At 31.6% G+C, this 20,026-nt stretch overlaps 1 long non-coding RNA gene across 1 annotated transcript; it reads left to right on the top strand.

Moving 5' to 3' along the window:
• The first annotated feature begins 10,569 nt into the window (after window positions 1–10,569).
• On the top strand, window positions 10,570–19,201 carry LOC136271170 (uncharacterized). Its single transcript, XR_010709030.1, has 4 exons — window positions 10,570–10,698; window positions 15,229–15,287; window positions 16,925–17,053; window positions 18,497–19,201. It is a non-coding gene; the product is annotated as an uncharacterized lncRNA (long non-coding RNA).
• Window positions 19,202–20,026: the final 825 nt, after the last annotated feature.

Here is a 20,026-nt window from a genome sequence, read left to right as displayed (position 1 = left end):
AAAAAGTCCACAGGGATTTTTCATTGCCAAGGAGATGAAGATGCCCGGATGATAACGTTAAAAAATTGCGCTAGGTGTCCCGAGTACTTCAGAATGGAAAAAAAATGTCAACATTCCCCATTATAAATCCCCGTAGGAAATGTATTTTCGTTCCTGTGAATTTTTACGAATGAAAAATAATAATGTGCGAATGAAGTTATCTTGGAAATTTTCCTTTTCATTGATATTAATTGGACGTCTTTCACATGTGGGTGAATTTTTATTAAAAATCGTCCAAATGTGCAGTAAAAATATACTGGAACAGACTATAGTATAAGACAATTACCACTATCATCGTTATGTACATTGTGTACCTTGAATTCAAAGTTACTATTTAAAAGAATTGCTACCCCTCTTGAATTTGTTTTATCACTATTTAAAAAAAGCTTAGATCGCCGTTGTGATTGTATTGATATTTCCTCTTTTTCATTAAAATGTGTATCTTGTAGAAAAAAAAAATTGAAGTTTTTCATTCTAAGATTTTTTAACACATCATTTCTCTTATTAAAATCGTTGAGCCTTTGGTAGTTTACTATTAATACTTTTAACTTATTTTCTCAAGCACCTTGTTGTCCATTAGATTTAACTATAACCATTGCCCCAGGGTGGAAGAAGAAGAGAAAGATATCAGCAAATGAAAAGTAATATGGAAAAAAAATGTATAGACATGTTTTGGTGAAAATTGGCGATTTGTAGATTAAGCAAAAAAAAGGTGTATAGTATTGTATCATAATAATTAATTTGAAATAAAAGTGATGAATAGATTCATTTCGGGTGTAGGTGATGCCATAGGCACACTCATATGTCTAAAATTAGCGCTGGATAGTTACAGCAGTAATTTGAAATTGTATTGCTTGGATAGAATACAGGACGAGATAAAATTAACACTAAAGAGAGTACACATAGGCCCCTACTGTGCTTGAGCAATTTTCGACAGAGTTATGCCCCTTTGACTTAGAAAAATTTCAATTATTTGTAGTTTCCGTTCATTTTCTTCGTGGAAGTTTCCAAGGGAGGGGGGCATAAATGTTGCACAAACATCTCGTTTTATAGAGGGAAGCTCTTCCAATAGACACATGTATCTTTGATATTAACAAAAATTTCGGTGAAAACAAATTATACCCTATGATGTTGCAAATTATGTTTCAGGATGGTGGTCGGTTCTTTTTACAATTTGTTATTTTGTGCTGAAATCACATTTCAAAGTTTTCTGATCTCAATGAATGCAAAGCATTTTTAGAAAAAACTTTTTGAAATAATGCTTAAAAGATAAAGGTAATGTTATTCGTCTGCGTTTGGTCGTTGTTACCTTCTCTCAAACTTGTAAATGCTCGGAGATTTTCAAATTTGACGGAATCTTCTCCTCAAAAACCATTTGGCCAGGAAAACTAACACTTGTGTGGTAACATCTTTCAGTAGTGAAGATTAAAGTCAGTTCAAATAATGATGTGGCCTAATTAGGAGCTAGAGTCAAAATTCGTTATTCTTTTCAAGGTCCATTTGGTAATAAATAGAGAATTATCATCTTTCAAAAATTTCGTCTCAAAACCATTTGGCCAGAAAAGTTCAAACTTGTGTGGAGACATTCTGAGATAGTGAAGATATTAGTTTGTTCAGACAGTAATTTCAAAGGATATGCATTTGGTGGGACGAAAATGGGGGATGAAGTTTTGTAACGTAGGAATAAATAGAGAATAATTGTTGAATATCTTCTGAAAAAACTAAAACAAGAAATGGAGCTTGATTTAGGGAAATTTGGAAATCTGCCGTTCAAACGAGTTATAAATTTACCCTATTAAACTGACAAGATATTTTGTATTTAATGTAATGGAACATACTTTTAATTAGTTATAAATATTGTTATATGAATATTGTGATCAGATAGGCACTGGACATTTTGTAACAAATCGGGAAATATCTATAACATGCACTACTGTTGCACATTTCGTTTGCACCATTTCTTTCCCTAGCTTTATGTGTAATAAAGTGTGGAAATCAAATTTTGTAAATGCCATGATTTTTAAAAGCAAATTTGAATTGTTTGACGTAATCATACGTTTTGCAAACGTGTTTTATAATTTATGCAATTATGAAAAAAAAAATTCTTCTCTTAAAATCCTTCATATTAAATAATATTTACATCTATCCAATATAATTTCCACTATTTCTTACGGAATCGTATAGTTAATTCATAGCCATACTGAAACTTACACGCCCCGTTTATCGATTGGTCCAATTCTACAGCGGCTGAAACTGACAAGAAATTGACAGGACTGAAATTGACACGCCCTGTTATCGATTGGTCGAAGCCTACAGTCACCTAAGAAAAATCACGGACTGCATTAAATAATCGTGATGTTGTCAGACAGGAAACGATTTGTCTGTTTCTTTTAGCTAACGTATTTATGTACATTAACAGTAATTTAGTGAATTTTACTAACTTTTCATTATCAATGTATTAATAAGTTAAAAAAAATGTCAAATAAATAATAAAATGCTTTCTTTGATTATTCATACGGGTTATGAAGGTGGCGATAATTGCAGAACAAATTACATAATTGTATTTTTTTTCTGCAGTATCATACCTTCATATCCGAAATAAATCACGAAAGAAAGCATTTAGTGTTTAATTATTCTTCACGAAAGCACACAATTTCAAATCATAGTATCAAAAACAAAAGCTGATGTTGGTAGGGTAAGTAGTTGAATATTTTCAAAATGACATAGAGAGCCTTTCTGACCAGATACAATTATAACGAATGCAGTATCAAGTCATGATAATGTCACACTCATATTTAAAAAAAAATAACTATGCATGTCTTTATAGCAAGCCCGATTAAAAAAAAACCCATTAATTGCCGTAAATAATCTTACAACATAATTGTGTTTTCGCGAAACAAATATCATTTATCAACTGAAACCAGTTTCGAAGTAAAATACCAGGAAGTTTTTATAACAAAACATTAATTGAATATATTTTATTTTTAATCTTTCTTATATGATCAGTAATTTTTTTTCATACGTAAATTTATTATTTTTTTGCTTTGATTTGATTTAAACATATTTTTTTGTGTAAATTACACAACAGGATTGGAAACAAGTCCTTACAACTTACAAGTTCCTCTCATAATGATAATACATACAATATATACAATTGTCATAGTAATAATACATGTCACTTATAGTTATTGACTTTATAATAATTAAATTCATAGACATGCATTTACAAAATGATTGCAAATATAGTAGATAACGTTAATATACAGTATAGAAAGCAAAGAGGAATTTAATTATTTAATCTTCCAGACTCTTTAATGAACTTTTGAACTGCTGAAAAAATAAAGCAGTTTGTATTATAAGACAAATTGTCACTACCCCAAAGAAGCAAATGTGAGTTTATTAAAATTGTTTCTTCAAAAAGATTGTTTCTTGCATTTACATAATTCTTGCATACAAAGAAAAAGTGATAAACTTCCTCCTTTTGACCACAAATACAATTAGGTGATTCAATAATGTTTCTTCTATACAGATCATAATTCAAAATACAGTTGTGTCTCAACTTGGTATGTAATATTTTAATAGTGCGTTTGCCAAATGAAAAATATTTTGGAGGTTGGGAAATATTTTCAGTAATGTTTTTCTTTAATATGTTGAAAGACGTTGCTTCCCTAACTTCTAATTTGAGAGAATTCCATTTCCGAATGGAGTATTTTTTGAAACGGGGGGGGGGGGGGGGGTGGGGGGGATGGGGGGACTCTATGATAGTTCAAATTTTTATATGTCACTTTAAGAAAGTCTGCTGCAAGAAAAGAGGAAATAAACTGCAATGAACAGTATGCCTTCATTATTCAACAACATTGTATCTGAGATAAATTGTATTTATGAATAAATTTTTTGTTTTAACAATGAATAATGAAAATTTACTGGTATGTTTTTTTTTGCATTCAAATTCATTTACGCCACGTTACTACTTTTATTTTATTTTATTTTTTTATCATAATTTATTATTTGATCACATGCTGCGCTCGCCCCGATGGTCGCACCGTAAAACATATTAGAACATATTTCATATAAGAATTTTAATTAATTGTATCGTTAAGTATATATTAGTACTTCCTGTTATTACATATTTTTGTGCGAGTTTTGCAAAATAGTACTACCATTTATTAAAGAACTGCAACATACTGTATTTATTCTTCATAACAAAACAGCTTACCATTAATTAAGGTCTTCCGTTTCCAACGAAAGACCTTATTGTTATTGCTTTGTTTCTTTTTCCCTATTATTATTCTCTTCTTTTTTTTCTTACGCATTTTTGTGCAGGCGATTTCGCGGAGATGGCTCAATCGATTTTCATGAAACTTTCAGATCCGATAGATATTTTTTTGAACTAAATACATATTTTTAATTTTATCTTTAATGACGTTACTTCCGTTCTTGAGATAATGACGTTTAAGCGATTTTTAGAAGGTCGGCTTTTCCAGGGCTCTCCTCCTAAACGGTAAAAAATATTGAGTTCAAACTTTCAGGGATTGTAGACAAGATATTGTAGATGTGCTATTAGGCATTCATATTTGTCATGCTCAAACGGCGTTAAAGCTCGCCTGGTCCCGAAAATTAAGACTAAAAAAAAGTTTATATTTACAAGACCTTTCATTTGATATCAAGAAAAAGGGACTGGTCCTTAAAATTAGGGGACCAAAGGGCTCTAAAGTCTTTCATCTGTAGCCCATTACTGAGGGATATTTTGTGAACAGTTATAGAAGCAAATATGTTTATTATACAGTTATGTATCCAAGCAATGTAATGATGTTATCATGTGTTACGTAATTGGGGGTTTTTAGGGGCCAAAAAGTTTTGATCACATAATTATATATCTCAGAAAGAAAAACTATTTTGAAATGCGGTATAGAAGAAAAGATGCTCAGAATGATGTATTAAATCATATGCAATTTTCAAAATTTCGTTAAACGGCCCCTATAAGGAGTTAAGGGATCAGCCCCTAAAATGTTCTTTTCCGTATATCTCAAAAACGGTAACGAATTTCTAAACAGTTGTTGAACAAAATGGGTTGGGATTTAAATGACCTTTTATTTGATATCAAGAAAAAGGGGCTGGCCCCTAAAATTAAGGGACCAAAGGACTCTAAAACCTTTTTATCTGTAGCCCTTTACTGAGTGATATTTTGTGAACGGTTATAGAAGCAAATATGTTTATCTTACAGTTATGTATCCAAATAATGTAATAATTTTATCATGTGTTACATAATAAAGGGTTTTTAGGGGCCAAAATTATAGAATTTTGATCACCAATATCTCAGAAAGGAAAAATATTTTGAAATGCAGTAAAGAAGAAAAGATACTCAGAATGATGTACTAAATAATATGCAATTTTCAAAATTTAATAAAAAAAACGGCCCCTATAAGGAGTTGAGGGATCAGCCCCTTAAACGTTCTTTCCCATATATCTCAAGAACGGTAACGAATTTCTAAACAGTTGTTGAACAAAATGTGTTGAAATTTAAATGAACTTTTATTTGATATCAAAAAAGAGGCTTGCCCCTAAAATTAGGGAACTAAAGGGCTCAATTTTTTTTTTCATCTATAGCTCTTTACTGAGGGCAAAATGAAAGGCTATAGAAGCAAATATGTTTATCTTACAGTTCTGTATCCAAGTAATGAAATGATTTATTCATGTGTTATAGAGTAAGGATATTTTATGGGTCAAGAGTCCATAAACTATCACCACCTATATCTCAAAAAGGAAAATATTTTGAAATGCAGTGTAGAAAAAAAGATGCTCAAAATGATGTACTTTACAAAATGCAACCTAGATAATTTGGTTCAGCGGCTCCAATAAGGATGTAAGGGACTGGCCCCTAAAACTTTTTTTTCTCAGATATCTCAAGAACGGTGACGAATTTCTAAACACTTGTTGAAAAAAGCTCTTATCTCTGAAACAAAATAGTATCTGGCCCTTAGAATGTAGACCCCGTTTTTCTATTCTAAATCATGTTTACCTACATCATGATCGAACATATATCTCAAATTCTAAAATCAGACGGAAGACCTCCTCGTTGCTCGCAACGAGATCGTGTCTAGTTCTTATTACATTTATATAAAACATACCATATAAAATGTGATTTTATTCGACTTATAAGATATTGATAGAGATAATTGTGCCTGTTTGTTTTGCGTGGGCATTGATAACATTTAACTCTGTTCTTTAACGGAAATGTCCTTGAATCTAAAACATGTACCTGATTTGGTGAACGTTCCTCAATATATCAAACACGTAGCAAATAATTCAAACTTAATAAGACACATACAACAGTAAAAAAAAATTTTTTTGCAAAGATACTGACTTAGATGTTTGCCTGACAGGTAATTGGTTTTTGGAACGCAGTTCGCTATTCGCAATTACATGTAAAAAGTTTACTGCGTTCTAGACCGCTGTTCGCAATTCAAAATTCATGGTTCATTTTTAGGGCCTGAAATGTTAAAGCTAGTGGTATACCACTGCCACTGTGAAAATATGGTGATATGACCGTTTATAGTTTTTTTAGATTCAGGCCTCACTCATTAATTACTATTCACAATTCAAAAGTGAACTGCGTTCTAAAACGCAGTTACCAATTTAAAAGTGATCATTTATATCTGGGGCCTGAAATGTTCAGCGTCAACCACTGCTGCCACTGTGAAAATATGGTAATGTTGTCATCTCTAGTTTTTGAGATATAGGCAATACTCATTGAACACAGTTCAATTTAATGGGATTTTAAACATCGGGCTCGGAAACATCGAGGCCCCATAGTTTGGGGCTGAAATTTCAAGGATCACCTACTAGCGATATACCACTACCACTGTAAAAATATGGTGAAGTGGTACAGTTTGCTATTCGCAATTCAATACAGTTAGAGGGTTATGTAATTTTTTTCTGCAATGATCGCTTCTTTCATAACCTGCATGAATCATCAAAGAAAGCATTTTATTATTTATATTAACATCTTTCTTTTAACTAATTAATAAATTGATTATGAAAAGTTAGTAAAATTCAATAAATTACTGTTAATATACATAAGTACGTTAGCTAAAAGAAACAGCCAAATCGTCTCCTGTGAGACTTTGAGTCTGATATCATCATGATTATTTTGTGCAGTCCGTGAATTTTCTTAGGTTGGTGGTGGTTTCGACCAATCGATAAACAGGGCGTGTCCATTTTATTCCTGTCAATTTCTTGTCAGTTTCAGCCGTTGTAGATTTCGATAAACGGGGCGTGTAGATTTCAGTCTGGCTGTTTCTATAGATCTATGAATTAACTATATGTTTCCGTAATAAAATAAAGGAAATAATACTTAGTAGATTAAATTGATACAAATGACACCTATATCGGCTTCCAATTATTTTTTATGATTTTCTGGGGTATTTTTTAAAGAAAAAAAACCGGAAACATCGTTTTAGCTGCGAACAGGATATCTTACAGCTAAAAATTGTGTACCAATTATAATGCACCATACAATTATCTAGAAATACATTTCAAAGACGGCCATATAAACTTTATGATATTTCAAAAAAAATATTTATGAAAAAGAAAAACAAGAATTGTGGATATGTTTTAAATCTATGGATAAGAACTGCAAATGAAAATTTTTCTATCAATCCATAAAAAAAAAATTAAGTGTGTCGAGGAACATTTTAAACACATCATTTTAGAAAACTGTAATGGATGTGTTGTTGCGTTTATTAGTCCCCTACCGGTTTCACCGGAGGGGACTATAGCTTTCCTCTGCGTCCGTCAGTCCGTCTGTCCGTCCGTCCGTCCGTCTGTCCGTCCGTCCGTCTGTCTGTCCCACTTCAGTTTTCCACACTTTTTTTCTTTATGCATTTGAGGAATAATATGAAACTTGCTGAACAGCTTCAAAATGTCAAACTACAGATCAAGTTTACACTTTTGTAGCGTCTGATTGACATATTTTCGAGAAAATTAATTTTTTATATTCCAATTTTTTAATGTTCGGGTTCGTTATCGGGTTCGGTGTGTAACTGAATAAACGAGGCCAGTATGTAGTCAGTAATAATATCGTGCGTTACTTGTACCATTCCTTTTCCTGTACCATTCCTTTAATCATTTCTAACAAACAAATAAAATCTATAAAATAGTGTCAAGCATTGTGTTGTAAATTTAATCGGCAGGGTTTTTTTGTATTATTATTACAATCGGGTTCGTTGTCGGGTTGGGCTGTTTAACTGTTTGGTTTGATTCGGGGTTCAGAAGAGGGTAAGAAATGATATTGTGCATAACAGTGCATTGTTTTCACAATTTTTTACCAGCGAATACAGAATAGACTTGGCGAAATTACAGGAGATGAAATAAAGAGTATTATTTTACCTATTTCCTATTTAATTTCTATATCAACTATATAGTTTTAATTTCCTCTGTTCTTTTATCTCTGATTAAAGCAGGACATCTCGTTTTTAATAGCTCTGAAATAGTTGTGTGCTTCACTGGCGTCGGAAGCAAATTGAAAGTGGGGGGCTAGACTAATCCTCTGAAATATTGAGAAAAAAGTAATTCCCAAAATCATGGAAATCCTAATCCGGGGGGGGGGGGGGGGGGGGGGGGAGTATACCTTTACTTCCAATAAAAAGAAATTACTTACCCAAAATTCTTTTTCCAAAATCAGGAGATTCCTAATCCGTGGGGGGGGGGGGGGGGGGGGGGGGGGGCTAGTATGCTTATGCTTCTGAATCAACTTTTTCAATCCTCAATGTAAATTTAGAAACAATCTTTCCTGCGAGAAAAAGGGGGGGGGGGGGCTGAACCCTCTATTATTCTATGTTTCTAATGGTAAGGTATAAATTTGCCAAAAAAAGTGGGGGGGGGGTCTAAGCCCCCCTCCTAGCCCCCCCCCCCCCCCCGCTTTCGACGCCTATGTGCTTGGAACCTTTCATAGAATAATACAAACCGGTAGGGGACGTGTATTGCTTATGCAATACTCTCAGAATGCTTGTTAGTATTTCCGTTGAAAATGTTTCGGTGAATTCAATTTGCAGTTAAAAAATAGTATCTTCCCCTCATTAGTTTGTCCCAAGATATCTATGCAGCACATTTTAACGATTTTTAATAAAAATACACATTAAAGAGAAAAAAGGGCAATTGAAACAGATTAAAAGAATAAAAAATCTAAATCAACTTCATTCGCACATTATCATTTGTCTAAATTATGAATTTTAATACAGAGTATAATGTATAATAAGGTTCAGTGAAAAGAATTGTGTTTAAATTAAAACAATTATTATCTAATGACGGCGCAGTATAAAAGAATACTTTAAAGGTCAACTGAAATGAAATTTTACTTTTCTTTATTTTACCGACTATGACTTTGAAAGAGGTCCCAAACATCGATTAGTACCAATTAGTTGGTTAAATTAAAGCGTATTTGCAAAATAAGGGCGAAAGAACTTGTCACCCGAGAATTTTTGTAGAATTATTCCAAATCCATACATTCAAAAAGATAGTACAGACACGTAGCATTAGGGGAGGAACATCCCCCTGCACACCCTTTCTCACAGCAACTAATTTTCATTATGTTTACATAATTATAAAAAAATAAATTATCATGGTGTTCGCCCCCCCCCCCCCCTTTTTGGGGGAACATGTAAAAAATTGAAATGAAAATAAGGAAATGAATACTGAAGCTACATATATATCAACCCCCACGCTCCGTTTGCTGATTTGGTCTTTTTTAAAGATTTTGGAAAAACAATTTTTGTTTTGCTTGTTAGAATTTTTTGGACGAGTCTCATCCATTTTCACAAACGATGCTACGTGCTTGTAGTATTCACACACAAGGTAATTAAGGGTGTTTCTTAAACGTGACACGTACTCTGAACAAAAGTTGAACAACCGGTAAAACGGATAATTTAAGATTCATTTTTTTTAATTTAAGAAAAATGTATGAAATAATCCAGAATCCAATTTAGGTGACGTACTTGTTTCTTGTTTATACGTATTATCTTGATTTTTTTTTTACATGAATTGGTTTCCTCAGACGACCTATTTATGTATGTGTATTTGATGACCAGTGAAGTATGACGTTATTTTCAGCACTCTATATTTATTATATATAAAGAAGGCATAAATGAATGAATTTACCGCGAAGTCAATAAAATGCATTAATTTTTTTATTCATTTTTTAAGGGGGTGGGGGTGGGGGGTGTCTTTTTATATCTATGCTCTGCGCAATGATAAGCGTGTTCTCTATATAATCATGGTTTTCCAGGAAACTTAATGTCTGTGCACTATTTTTATACTAGATTGTATGTATTCTATTATGCAATATGCATAATGGTTCGCTATATTAATCCCAAAAAAGTGATTTTACTTGTAAATGAATTATTATAGAAAAAGTAAATATACTGCATTTATTAAATAATTATGTCTAACATGATACTTAATTCACAAGTGTTTTTGGGGAAACTCAATACGGAATGTTTTTTAAAAATAATGATTCCTGGTTTTATAACCCGGAAGGTACAACACACATCTTTGGTGAAAGATGCATCTTCCCACAGGAAATTTCAGCAGATTAAATGTATTAATCTGTGCTGCTTTGCTTTACCTCGGATTCGCTGAAAAAGGACCATGTGAACTTTCGAGGTACAGATTTAATTGGACTTTTTATGCTCGTGTTTGTAATGAAAGATATTTACTAACACCATATTTATAATGAAATAACTTTGAACGACGCCATCTAGCACTCGACTGCATTTGATCATAATGAAACCCTGCTATAATGAAATGGAAGTAATCTAATACTTTATTTTATATAACTATTTAAGAAAATTCAAATAATGTATAAACACAATATGTTTTAGCATGCATTCTAAATGATAAGTAAAAAAACAAAGTAAATAAAAAAGATGATACAGCGGTGGATCATATTAAAATAAAATACCGTCTTGGTATTATTAGCAACACACGGTTCCGGTATTGAAAACGGTTATTTCTTATTTAAAACACTGTCATAACTAAAACTTACCTAAATGTAATACTCCCTTCAAACAAATTAATAATGAAAAGTTTTAATCAAATATTGTTTAATAATACAGCTGCCTTCGCACATTAATTGAAAGTCCCTTATTTTTATTTTTTATGTACACTTAGTTTCATTTAAGATTTTGATTGTTAAGGGAGAAAGCTATAATAATTGTTCTTTTCAGTCTATAAACGTTTGATTTGTGGATTTGCTGTATTTTACCACTTTATAAAGTTCTCACAAGAGCTCTTTAAACTTGTTTTAACCTTATTAAATACCTCTCATTGCCTTATTTCATTTCTGTTTTCTGCTTTGAAAGGGTTATTTAAAAGTAAAAACGTTTATGAGAAGCATCAGTTTTCATTAAACAACAGATTTATCTGAAACTTTATATTCTATGATGCATATCTCTACCATGAAAACTTACTAGGATCTGTTTGCACAACTGCAGAAGGCAATTTGGAAAGAAAGAAATGTACATATATCAGTATCAAATTTCATTCAGAGTTGAATTTCATTCAAACAAATTATCCATGGACCATTTTTTGTGGAAGTGATTTGTATAGAATGATTACGTTTTTCATGTATTGAATCGGGATGGTAGTCTCTATTCTCCAAAGAACTGCGAACGGTAGCATTGTCTACCGAAAAGGAGGGGGGGGGGTATGTCGACGGACCAAAATGCATTTAAAAAATCAATTTTTGCATTATAACGTTTCAAAGAATAATTAAAAAATATGCATTAAATTGAAATTTTACTTTTATATCTAAAGTTAACATTGATAATACTTTCAAGCAGATAACTTTGTTTTTTAATATCCAAAAGAAATTCCGAAATATTTTGATGTAAAATGTCGGCGGGAAACGGGTGTTGGCGTTCTCAGTTCTTTCTCGTTCGAGGCCGCCTGCTTTTTTTACTTTGCTTGCGCATTTCCTCAAGTGACCTTTCAACACATACAAGCTGTTTTCAATAATATTAGATCAGGTGATTGGGCAGGCCACAACATTCCTCGAATGTTATTTCCAGTTTTGTAATTAATTCTGAGGAAAATGCTGAGGATCAACTGGCCGGAGTTCATTACCAAAATTTCTCTATACTATTCTGGCTATACTATTTTGATGGGCAACAAAATGACTTTTATTTTTTTTTTCACAAAAAGTATGCTTCCAAGAACTCTTTTTGCAGCTTATGAAGTAAATAGTAAGCTGTTGGGATATGATAGGGGCTCTCGTATAGATGTGCAATAAGGTTTTAACAATTTAGATTTCATCAAGGGAGTCAACTAGTAGCAGAAAATTGTCTTTTTTCACTCCCAAAAAACCCTAAGATCCCAGAACTCCTCTTATGATTTAATTAATAGACACATCATATCTTGGGATATGAAAGGGGCTGTCCTACAGATGTGCAATAAGGTTTTAAAATTTTCAAAGGTCATCCAGGGAGTCAAATATAAGCAGAAAATTGAGGTTTATCATTAAAAGAAAACCAACATCTCAGAACTCCTTTTGTGATTTAATGAATAGACACATCATATCTTGGGATATGATAGATACTGACTTATGTAGATGTGCATCAAGGTTTTGGAACAAAAAACCCTTTTTTTCTTGAAAAATAAATCACATTACACTTTGCATAATTGACAAATGTTCTATATGTGTATCTAAAGGTTTCAGAGTCTTCTTACATGTGTACAGTAGGACATTTTTTATCATTTTTCTCTCGATGCACATTAAGATTTTGGAAATTGCTTTTTTTATTTTTAAGCTAAACAAAATGTACTATGTATTCGGGGTAATTGTAAAGTCTCCTAAACAAAACAGGTGCACCATTAGGCTAAGAATTACCCACATGGAGCACTCACTACAATTGAATAAGATCAAATACTTTATTATTTCCAGTTCTGGGTGTCTCCAAGGGGGTATACCATTTACACAATTTGAAGCGCAGAGACACAAAGAGCAAGAATAAATATGATTTAGAGATTGGGATCTTAAAAGTTATCCAAATATATCTTATTTTCCTATTCCAAAAGGGGGGGGGGTTGGTGGTTTAAAGACAACTTCTTGGAGTTATGTACTCTACACCATCATAATGACATAAGAAACAAGAACTAGTAGTGGGGTCTCTACAGGTTTAATGATATTTGGTATTTTCCTGTTTCATGAGGTCAGAAAAATCTCATAGGGTCATAGCCTACATTATATTTGATGTATCTTATTATGTTAAGAAAAAAAAACCCTTCCTTCCTATTATAACTTTTATCCATAATTGATTTCGGTAGGAAGGGTTTATAACTTATGTAGTTTACTTGACGTATGACCATCACCTCCATCTTTCGAAACACAATACAATGTCAATTAACAATACAGAACAATTGAAATTTAACTTAATTATGTCACAATTCTGCATTTGATCTTAATATGATGTAATTATAATTAATTTCCGAATAGTAATTAAGAGTCATATGCAAATATGAATTTTATTAATTGGCTGTATTGAGAAATGAAATCGTTACGTAATATCGTCAAACAAATCCCTCGTGGTCTGAAAACGCCATGTACATCTACAATAAAATGCATGCTTGAAAAAAAAAGAAAATAATATAAAACAATTAACACTGGAAAGGTGGAGGGGAGGTGGTGGATTTTTAAAGAAATGGTCCAAAGGAATAAAATCAGTATTCCAAGGTGCGGCGTCCTGAAAGAAAGTGAACTAGCGCGTCTTTCTAAACAAAGAAAGTTGCTAGAATTCCCGCGTTTAATTTCATTGGTCAAATGATGACACCAACAGTATGTGACCAAATAGAGCACTCTTTTCTTCTTGATAATACACATTAAAAAGTGCAAGAACTCGTAGGGCGAAAGATTGTCATATCAATATATACATGTATTAACCATTTTAAATAAACTTAAAATTTTTATTAAAGATTGTAATACTCAAAGACCCTAAATACAAAATGGCACAGGGCCAATATAGGGTGAACTAATTAGTGTAAGTCTGACAAATGAAAAAAAAAAAAAACTTTTGCAATTAAAATGACAGAAACTATATAAATGAGATAGGATAGATAACGATAACATGCATGTATTTTCTTGACTTTATTCTTTAAAATCCCTTGCACTATTTTATAAGGTAAATAACTATGTAAAGTACACATTTCAGCTTTTAGGTGGTACAGGACACCTGCATATTGTGAAGTACTCCCTATTGAAATAAACAATAAAGTATAAATATAATATCCCCTCCAAATAATGTACCTAACAGTGAGTGAAGCGCAATGGGTTAGAGCGTAAATTACATGAATGTAAGTAGAGAGTTCAATCCTGCTTCGAGATTTTCTATTTTTGGGAGTTGATTTTAATTTATTTAATTGTCTCTTATGCAGTTACTCTGGCAAACCCAAACTGAAACGGTGTTTGGACCAAAGCACAAATCATCACCACTGACAAGACGTAGATCTTGAAAATAATTGATAAATTGGGTGTACTGTATGCTGTACATGTACCATTGTTTTTCAAAAGAAAAGTATCTATAAATACCTTGTAAATAGTCAGATTTTATAAAGTACGAACAATTCAATTGTTTTTTGTAGTTGAATGTACTCCTACGCGAGAGTTCAATATAGTCTCGTTCAACCAGACGCTCGGCTGTCTCCGTAAATCTCCGACAATGAGAGAGTCTCTCTTGGTAGGCGGAGATTAACGGAGACAGCCGAGCGTCTGGTTGAACGAGATTAGAGTTCAATATTGCTTGGATCCAGACGTGTACAATTTTTAGAAACATTTCGATTACTGATACACAGTTTGATGGAATTAATTCTATCTTTAAATATTACACAACATGATTCATATAGGGTTTTCTCGAAATCTTGTCGGAAAAGTTCGCGAATGCATATTATAAAAATTTGCATAACATATAGTTGATTTTAAAATTGATAATAATCAATAAAATCAACTCCCGACAGTGCTTCTGTACTTTGATTTACTTAAGTTTCAAAAAATTTTGAAAACTATTTTTTTTTTTGACAAATACAGTACCGTTCAGACCCAACCTAACACCAGAGTAAAGATTATTCTTTGAGACTGAAAATATATACGACTTTGTCGTAAGTTGTAAAACACAAACCAGGCTTTTTATGTGTATTTTGCAGGTTTTTGAACGGATGTTGCCCAGATACACAATGGAACATAGAAATAAGCGCGTGTATAGGTAAGTTTTAAGCAAACTGGTAAATGAAGATGGGTCGTTTTAGGATAAGGCTAATGTTGTTGAATTTGAGATCAGAGACTTATAATATCATAAATAAAATAAAGTTAAATCTTACTGGCATATTAATGTAAATATCTTATTTTATTTTAATTCAATCTGTTTATCACGCTGATATAAATCCATCAGGTAAACGACGCTATAATTGATCATTATGAAACATGTGTCCCTGAGTGTACTTAAAATAGATTTTACGCTGCGCTTGCGCAAAAGGTCAAACCGTAAACAAATCAAAAAAAAGTTTTAAATAAATGATTGTGTCAAATGTTATACTATCTAAATTATGTGTATCTATAAAAAAATACATGAACAGTCAATGCTTTTTTCAGAGAGCGATTTGGTCTTCCAGCTCATTTTTCTAAAAAAAAAAATCCTTTCCCGAAAATACATGTATTTCATGTCCCCGGGGGGGGGGGGGGGGGGGTGCTCCGCTTAGCATGTTTTTTGTTTTTGTTCTTTTTTGTTTGTTTAAAACTAGGTGCGAGCTGCCCAATTTTCAATTTCAAATTTTCAATTTATGTCCTCCATGTGTGATGTCGATCTTTTTAAGATGACATTTTACGCCCCCCCCCCCATAAAAAAAAATTTGTTTACACAGTTTTAAGAGCCAGCTCCGTAAGTCAAAATGAACATCCTGCTTCAACATACATGTTAATTACATGTATATGTCAGTAAGAAATGATGTCCTCGGTTGAACCTTTTTTATCTGTTCATGTTTTTAACAAATTATAGTGTTAGTTGTTGTTACACGACGCCATGCATTTTCAACCGTTACATCCAATACCACAGTGTAGTACATGAACGTGGTAGTTAATTATTTCATATGTATATTTAATGTTACATGTACCTTAGCATATCAGCTTTGATTTTTTTCATTACAGTATAACAATATTCTACGGTATAATTAACTCCATGTTCTATTTGATTGGTACAAATATTGTTTTAAGACAGCTTTAACATAAATTTACCTTCTCTTCGTTTAATAATATGATGAAATAAAAGATGTGATATTTCTCTCGTTTTTGCGAAATAATAATTTAAAAAAATGGTATGGATAGCTTTACTACGTTCAGCAATATGTTAAATGTTAGAAGTAGAATCTCAAAATACTTTGTTGGATGATAGTGTGTTTATTTAATGTGTCTATTTCAATCATATGCTGCTGGTTTACATCAGAAAAATGAAAAAAAACTGAGAATTATTCACGGATTTTTTTCCCCATCGTATTTAGCAATTTTCGACTTCAAAACTTCTATCACTAACGCAGTTTTCACATATTTTTTTTTTTTTAACTTCAAACCATTTATCTTTTTGGAAAGCTTTCTTTTTTTAACCAAAACTTTCCCATGGCAACAAACTTTATAGAATCGAAGACAAATAGTGACGGGCCGACTTCACAAAAAATAGCTAAATATAGTTTTATTGTCGATAAACTAAGTCATTTGGTTGTAAACTTTAGTTAGTTAATGTTATGTTCTCCATTTCCGAGCCATGTTCGATAGCTCTAAGTTATCCTGATTTTCTTATGTGTACCATATTATTGCCTTTCATGTAGACAAATTTTCTATATTATCATTTAGAATGTCCACCTGGTAACCATGGCGAAAATTGCAGTAAGCAATGTCAGTATCCTTATTATGGAAAAAAGTGTGACGGAAATTGTCTATGCGAAACAGAGCATTGCAACTATATTAATGGATGCAAAATTGGTAAGTATATTCAGTTCAAAACCATTTCATGATACATGGAATACATATATCATTCTTAAAGTAGAATGTTTTTAAGGTAAATCTGATTTTTTAAAGGTAAAAAATAGTTTGGGGCTATGTTGGTTATTTTCCATTAATATTCAAAAGTAATTCAACCCTGCGAATGTTATTGTCATTTAAATTTTAGATCACATGATTTTATTTGACCCTTTCAGTTTTGCAGTAACAATTATGCCACTTGTTTATAGAATGTAGGTACTTGTAGTCAAATATAAAATATAGAGGTTTATTGATTTTAAACTTTATCTTCATTAATTGGTGGGTAAAATGTGTTATAGAAATAAATGCGACAATATAAAAAATAGTTTTTGTCTGCTGTTGCAACAATTAACACGATTGTAGAGATCTCTCCTGAGGATTAATTTTCGATCCGCGCCTGATCTAGTAATAGCATCAATAGTGAAACAGACTATATTTTATACTATATTTTATGCAGAATGTTCCTTGAAAATGGCTCGATATACGAAGTTTTTATGCAAAACAAATACCCATTATTTTTCTAAAAACATGGTATTGCACACCACAAGCATCAAACATAAATATGATTTTATTGAGCAACCCAATGTTTATATTTTAAACCACTCTACACGTGGTTGAACACGAACGATAACTCTGTTCTGAATATTATCGTTTTATATAGATAACCGCTAGATGGTGAAATAAAACATACATCTTAAAAGATTTTCATGTTTTAACATAAATCCAAGAAGGATATGATATGAAAAACGACCAGTACTTATGTATTTTGAGAATATTATCCGAACACTTATACTTCCGCTCAAAACTTTACAGAAACTGAACAAATATCGGTGAAATCTCGTGAACTTTCTTTCGAGCACCTCTGGATTTATTACATACTTAGCAACGATAAAGAAAACATTCCGAACACATTTGCAGGGGTGAATTGCTATCTTAACGAACTCCTATTGACAAATTTCATTTTAATTTATGTAAAACGTGTATTAAGTAAAATTGCATCAAAACATTTTAGCAGTTCAGTTAAGAAAAAGTTATCGTTGCAAGACAATATGTAAGATCCTTTCCCATCTACACTTGAAATAAAATTTGAATTAATGCTTTTCAGGAAACAGATTAAGAGTTTCACTTATCGATAGCAAAGTGTTTCATTCAGTATTTCTTACATACATGTACGCATCCATCATTCGTGGAGTTGATCCATAAAACTAAGTGTTAATTATATTAGAATGCAATTCTTTATACATGTACGAGTAGCGTTTTGCATTTATAGGATTATGGGTTTCCAATTTACGGATTCGACAAAAAAGTAATATTCCCTAAATCCACGAAAATGGATACAAATATTAGATTAAGTAAAATCACACTATTTTATAACATATATCATCAATATTTAATTACTTTCAGCTAATACCACCCAAAGTGTATCCAATGTTTCAAGTGCAACATATGATGCATCAAAATTCAACACGACCAATAAATTGTTCCTTTTGCTGATCATTGTTACTTCGAGTCTGGTAATGATCGGTATAGCCTACATAGCAGTGCTTTTTGTAGAAAGGCAATGGAACAGAACAGAACGAGAAATAGAAATAGAACTTTAGAAAATTAGAACTTCTGCTGCATCTTATACTTAACAGTCATTTCATGCATATCTTTTACAATTGTATGCTATGCTGTGATATAAATCGAAATAAAGGGCTTAATGATATGTTATGCTCTGCTATCGTATGCTATGAGATTTGAACAAAAACGCCTCCAAACACAGAAGAGTTCCATAAATTTCAAAGTAAAATAATAAGTAGCCAAATTTTACCACAAATCTGCAATATGGAAATTTATTTTTCAAATATAGGCATTTAAAATATGCTATGGTATGCTATGGCATGATATGACGAATGAGATTGTATGCTATGGTATGAGATTCCAATGCTATGCTATGAGATTTAAAATGTTATGCTATTATATGGTGTATGTTGTAAAACATAACAAAATTTCATTTGCATATATATATTTGGAGTATGTTAATTTACATGTATCGCATAACTTGTACATGTATTATGGTCTATTCCAAGATATCATCGACTCATAATTTACTTTATAAATACTCGATATTCAAAAATAACCACGGCTCAAGCGATGTTAATTTCTTTTTGGTTGATTGAGACACAATGCATTATAAATTAATTAATAGACACATCATTTCTTGGGATATGATATATATTATAAACTATTTGACTGTTTAATAGATAGTACATGAACCTATATAGTATGCCATATATATATATATATATATATATATATATATATATATATATATATATATATATATATATATATATTTATTTATTTATTTATTTATATATAAAGCACTGAATAGAATCAACAACACTAGGTATTTTTAAAGTGTCGGATCTAATATATAGATACTAAGCAAGTAAACTGAATATATAAAGCACTAAAAATGGCTAACGACACGAACAATAGAAATTGTCAAATTTTCGGGACACCCGTTCCTTCTTCAGGACCAAAAAATAAATTACATAAGTAAAACACAAAGAAAACAAAATTTAAAGCTACTACTAAACTACATAAGAAACTATGAAAAAGAAGAGCTACATTATACACAACATTTGTTCACATTCTTAAAGAAGGTGTTAATACTGTCGCCGATCGCTCTAAAGTGTAGAACATATATATATATATATATATATATAAATATATATATATATATATATATATATATATATATATATATATATATATATATATATATATATATATATACACACACACGATAAAGAATGCTATAATTTATTATGATACACTATGGTATGCTATGACAAATGGGAACCTATTGCTATAGCAAGAGATTTCAATTCTATGCAATGCTATATTGCGTATAATGTAAAAGATATGCTTAAACTGACTGTACTC

This window comes from Magallana gigas, chromosome 9, assembly GCF_963853765.1.
Source record: "Magallana gigas chromosome 9, xbMagGiga1.1, whole genome shotgun sequence".
Lineage (NCBI taxonomy): Eukaryota > Metazoa > Mollusca > Bivalvia > Ostreida > Ostreidae > Magallana > Magallana gigas.
This window is presented reverse-complemented; position numbering and strand designations above follow the sequence as displayed.